Genomic DNA, 6,000 nt, shown 5'->3' on the forward strand with positions numbered 1-6,000 from the left:
TGGGATATCCCCACATGAAGCTCTGGGGGAGGGTGAAGGAGACCCTGTTTTCTTGTCATGAAAATGTCTAATAGAAATATTCACAGACCTTGACAAAACTGGACCGAAAATTAATAGGGCTTGGGGGGAGAGGGCTTTAAATAGATTAAGTCTAATAGTTGCGTCTCTTTGGGGTGCGCTCTGATTCTGTCGATTTTAGGAGCAGATAGTAACTAAATTTTGTTATCGTAACATTTATCAGAATGGACTATCCGATATCGATCGAACTCTATGACAATTAAGTAAACCTATGTTATTGGAGTGTTTTAGTGCTTCAAACGCCAAATAATCTGTGGGTGTCCCAAAATTGGATCATGAGGACTTTTTAAGATATGGTCTATTATATCTTAAAGAAAATCTAGCGCTGAGTGAGAGGTATTCTCGTGGCTATAATTAGGGGCTTAGGGCCCAATCCTACCTTCGGGGAAGAGGGGAAAGGAGGGGCTCCAAAATTTGCAAATTTGTAACATGGATCAGCTCTCCAAAGAATTTATTTTATAGATTGTTTTGCTGTCCTTAAAAAGGTTTGTGTTGTTGAGAAACGTCTTCGAATTATAATTGCTGATTTGAGAGCAGGCGAAGGGGCCGTGCTCCTTAGTTAATTCCAATTCCTTATGATTTCATAGCATCCCAGAATTTTCAAAAACAGCGTCCATGCTTTATTGTGGTTAAACTGAAAGATTTTCGTGAGATGAAGAAATAAGTTTCTGTGATTCAGAGCCTTAGGATAATATTAAAGAAAGGCAACAAAAATTTTTGACAAGACAACATATTTATTGGGTATAAATAAAATGGGACAGGCGTATCCCCCCCCCCCCTTCCGCCCATAAAGTTCTGCCCATAGCAAATAGCTTGATTAATCATAGCAGGATCATTGTTTTTTAAACTCCTTTGGATTTGCTTAAGAGTTGTAATCCATGAGTGAATCTCATTTGGGTATGTTAGCAACGAGATGGGAGGTGTTTATTCTACTAACAGATTTTGAAGCCTACTTGCGATAGGTCTGCTTCTACATTACTCTTCTAGAGAGCTTATTGTAGCTTGTGTACTCTCTTCTAATCTTTTTTTTTCTGTGCTTTTTCTAACGCGATTTCTAACTCTCTTATTTTGTTTTTATTTGAACTCACGATGGTATTTTCTTTATAAACTCTTAGCGTGGGAAACTATTTGAACCTTTAAAGGGTTTTAAATTACTAAAGTGAATTATTTTATAAATTGAGTAAGAATTATCTCAGTATCTCGATCTAAATCAAACAGTTCGTGGTAACGAACTGTAAGTAAGGAGCGACCCGGCTCAATAGTAACCGAAACTCTAAAAAACGGAATTTTGATACCAATAGATACAGCAAAAGAATCAAATTTTAATGCTGATTTCAAATATATAAGTTTCATCAAGTTTAGTCTTACCCATCAAAAGTTACGCACCTCAGATAATTTGGCTGGTTTTAGAAAAAAGGGGGGAAGACCTCCTAAAAATTATAGAACCTTAATGAAAATCACACCATCATATTCAGCGTATAACATAACCCTACTGTAGAGGTTTCAAGCACCTATCTACAAAAATGTGGAGCTTTGCATTTTTGGCCAGAAGAAAGATCACGGATGCGTGTTTATTTGTTTTTTTTCCCCCAGGGGTGATTGTATCAACCCAGAGGTTCTAGAATATCGTGGGAGGGCTCATTGGAACGGAAATTAAAAATTCTAGTGTCCCTTCTAAGTTACCAAAAAATGGAGGGCAACTAGCCCCCCCACGCTCATTTTTTCCCAAAGTCACCCGATCAAAATTTTGAGATAACCATTTTGTTCAGCATGGTCGAAAATATGATAACTATGTCTTTTAGGATGACTTATTCCACCGAAGTTCCTGGGGGGAGGGCTGAAAGTTATGAACTTTACCCAATGTTAACGTATATTATTGGTTATTGGGAAGTATACAGACGTTTTCAGGGGGGGGGGTTTCTGGTAGGTGGGGGGAGGCGGGTCGGGGCTATATGGGACGATCTTTCCATGAAGAAAGTTTTCATGGGGGAAGGGACATTGCTATGAAGGGGGCGCCGGATTTCCCAGCATTATTAAAGAAAAAAATCAGAAATTAAATAAAAAAAAACAAGTTTTTCAACTGAAAGTAAGGAGCAGCATCAAAACTGAAAACGGACAGAAATTATTACGTATATGATTGGGTTAACAGTAGAGGACTAAGTACATTTTGCTGAGACGTATAGGAATTACCATGCTATTTGCTTACTTTACGTTCCTTGGCACCTTTCCAGAGCATGTACTTATGGATTTGCTCGGTTTATGTTCCTTCCTGTGCTATTTGCTTACTTTACGTTCCTTGGCACCTTTCCAGAGCATGTACTTACGAATTTGCTTGGTTTATGTTCCTTCCTATGCTATTCTAAAGGTTTATGTTCCTTCCTATGCTATTTGGGGACACTATGTTCCTTCCAATGTTATTTGGGGACACTATGCTCCTTCCTATGCTATTCTAAGGGTTAATTTTCCTTCCTATGCTATTCTAAGGGCTTATGTGCCTTCCTATGCTGTTCTATGGGCTTATCTTCCTTCTTATGCTATTCTAAGGGTTTATCTTCTTTCCTATGCAATTCTAAGGAATTTATGTTCCTTCCTATGCTATTCTAAGGGTTTATGTTCCTTCCTATGCTATTCTAAGGATTTATGTTCCTTCCTAAGTTATTCTAGGAGTTTATGTTCCTTCCTTTGCTATTCTATAGCGCTATGTTCCTTCCTATGTTACTCTATGGGACCTATACGTAGAGGAGGGGGTCCGACTCCGAACAGACCCACGTGGGTCTGTCGGCATTTTTAATGCTGTCGGGGCACCAAATAAGGGCATAGCCTCCCTAGGGAGAAATTGATTGCGTAATCGTTCAATGACCTCTTTTTCCAAGGTCGATTTATTTGATGTTTCTATGTTTTATAGCTCCGGGGCGAAGGTTGCACATGCGCATTGAATTCTAACAAGAACAATGTTATTGATCTAGGACTCGAGGGGGAAGTGAATTTCCGAGAACTTGATTGCGTAATCGTTCGTGAATGTCATGGTGTCCTGAAATAGTATTTGTTGTTGTTGCTCTAGGCAATGTTATGACATTCCCGGAAACAGTTAGATCACATGTGTCCTTCTCAGTCAATCAGAGAGTCAGATCCATCCTCCTTCTCAACCAATCAGAGAGGTGCTTACACATGAGGCCCCCATTACATAAAAATTAGCAATTGATATTTAGTATATAATGGATAAGCAATGCGATTAAATTATCAGAAAGTTCCAGATCACACTAGATAGAAAATATTAAAATTATTGATGAACTTGAAGACTTGGCCGCCACAATTAGCAATGTAAGTTCTGATTTAATACATTTTTATTTTCAAAATAAAATTATTTTCCTTGATCACCCTCCAGTATAGCGGGGTAAGTCCCCCCTCCCCCCCAAATACAAACTCACTAGAAAACATAAATATATTCTTTTACCCTCAAAACCTAACCCCAACCCCCTTTGTTTTACAATCCCAAATTCTCGCAAAAAGAAATAATTATCCTTCCTTCTATATTTCCAGCTAAAGCGATCACTGACTTCTGTCAATTTTTATTGAAAATGTTGCTCTGGTTTTGACACAAGGCTCTCCGGCGCGAGGCATATAATTAGCTCTGACCCTTTCCGGCTTACAAACGCGGTCAACGGAACTGTTTCTCCGTCAAAATTAAATACATAAAATATTTTCTTTTACCCTCAAAACCTAAACCCCCCCCCCACCATTGTTTTATAATCAAATTCTCACAAAAAGAAATACCATTTCGTTAAATTCCTTCCTTCTATATTTCCAGCTAAATCCCCCCCCCACCATTGTTTTACAATCAAATTCTCGCAAAAAGACATAATTCTCCTTCCTTCTATATTTCCAGCTAAAGCGATCACTGACTTCCGTCAATTTTTAATGAAAATATCGCTCTGGTTTTGACATAATGCTCCAGCGCGAGGCCTAAAATTAGCTGTCACCCTTTTTAAAGCACTTCCTATAAAAGGTTTCTCAGATCAAAATGGGATGTTTTTCTCCTATCAAATTAAAACGGTTTCATGCAGACAATTAAGCTAGGCCTATGCAACCTGTCTAGAATTAAAGAAACAAGTTATTTTCGAATTAGGGTCTAAAAATATCCCCCTCCCTCCCCCATTGTCTTACAACCCCAAATTCTCGCAAAAAGAAATACCATTTTGATAAATTCCTTCTCTCTATATTTCCAGCTAAATCCCCCCCCCACCCCTCTAAAACAAACATCACTTTGCAATGAAAAAGAAAAAATATTCTTTTAACATCGAAAGCTAACCACCACAAAAACAAATACATTTTCTCAAATTTATTCTTTCTCTGTGACACCCTTCGCTATTAAGCCGCTAACTTGACAATACATTTCCGCAAGCATATAATTACTTTGTCACCCTTTTTCCGGTTTTGTTTACAAACGTGGTCAAGTCAATGGAACTATTCTTCTGTCAAATTAAATAGTTTTAAGCAAAAAGAGATTGCAGTATATTAACCTAGTATTTGTCAGAGAACCGGTGAAATCTCGTTATTTTCAAATTAAGATCTAACAATATATTTAGGACATTGGCGAAAGGGGGAGGGGGCCATGCCTCAATTCTATCGCCATCATTTTAAAATGAAAACAAACTGTTTCTTCACATGAGAAGTAAGAGGGGTGATTCGTTGTGTAGATATGTATACCCTTTGACAAGAAAACTAATGTGTAAATATATGCGTTGCGTCTATAGGCATGTTTTTAATTTTTTTCAGGCTTTCTTTCGATAGAGTTTCTTTTATATTCCCGGGAGGGGAGCGTGAATCCAGGATTTTTTTCTGGGGAGGAGGTTAGCACTTTTAATAGTGACAAAATAGAAAAGATAATTGTTTCTTACCTTAATTGCTTCTTCATCATTTAGTGATTTTAGCTATAACATTGAATAAAGGGTAGTAAGATATACCTTTCAATTGAATAAAGCATAAGATTAACTCAATGAATGTGTAGAATTAGTTTTGGTTAATTTTCATAGATTTAGGGGGAGAGAATATGGGTTTTTTGCTTGAATAAAATGCGATGCTTTTCTAAAAAAAATCGTAGTTAATAACTTTATTTATGTAAAAAAAAAAAGGGGCAAATTATTTTGATACTAATTTTTTCTCTTCTTTTTAAGTCCAATTGGGAAGAATGTGTGCCCCCTCCTTCCATGAAAGCCAGAGAGGGCGAGGCAGCCCCATCAGTGCCAGCCCCAATGCAGCCTGGCAGAAAGTTAAAGAGAGAGTGGATAGCTTCTTATAATATGGTGAACCCTGCCGAAGCTATGCACGATCGTGAAATAGCCGGCCAAGTCGCGCAAGAACATAGTGACGCCGCCCCATCCATCCTCCAACACGCACTACCCGGGCCATCTGGCACCCAAGTGCAGCCGGGATATAAAAATGTAAGCATTTTTTCCTACCTTTCTATTTCTTCCAATTTTTAGTCCTTTTCAATCCCAATATAAACTTATATCTGTGAGATATTAACCTCGAATTAGATATATAAATGTAATTTTTTGCATAGAAAACGCTCTTTTCTAATCTTTGCTATCTTTTCAATATTTCATAAATGAATATTGTTAAGTACTGTCTATTAATAATCACCGCTATTGAAACTCAAAATGAAATTTTTTCTAATATTTAATATCTTCTCTGCATTCCCCCATCTCGCTTCGCCGCTATCACATGAGAGAATATTGTTCATTTGTAATGTAAATTAATTCTCAAAAAGTGAAACTCGAAATTCACCATTTTTCACAATTTATAATGATAATGTTTAAAGGGACGGACATGAGAGATTCTTCGCATTTATATATCTTTCGAAGATGGACCCTCCACCGTTCGCACGGATCTTTTAAAATAACTTTCAATCTTACAAAGCCT

Source organism: Artemia sp. Qi Xiang Cuo, unplaced genomic scaffold (genome assembly GCF_049724085.1).
Source record: "Artemia sp. Qi Xiang Cuo unplaced genomic scaffold, ASM4972408v1 HiC_scaffold_3140, whole genome shotgun sequence".
NCBI classification, from domain to species: domain Eukaryota; kingdom Metazoa; phylum Arthropoda; class Branchiopoda; order Anostraca; family Artemiidae; genus Artemia; species Artemia sp. Qi Xiang Cuo.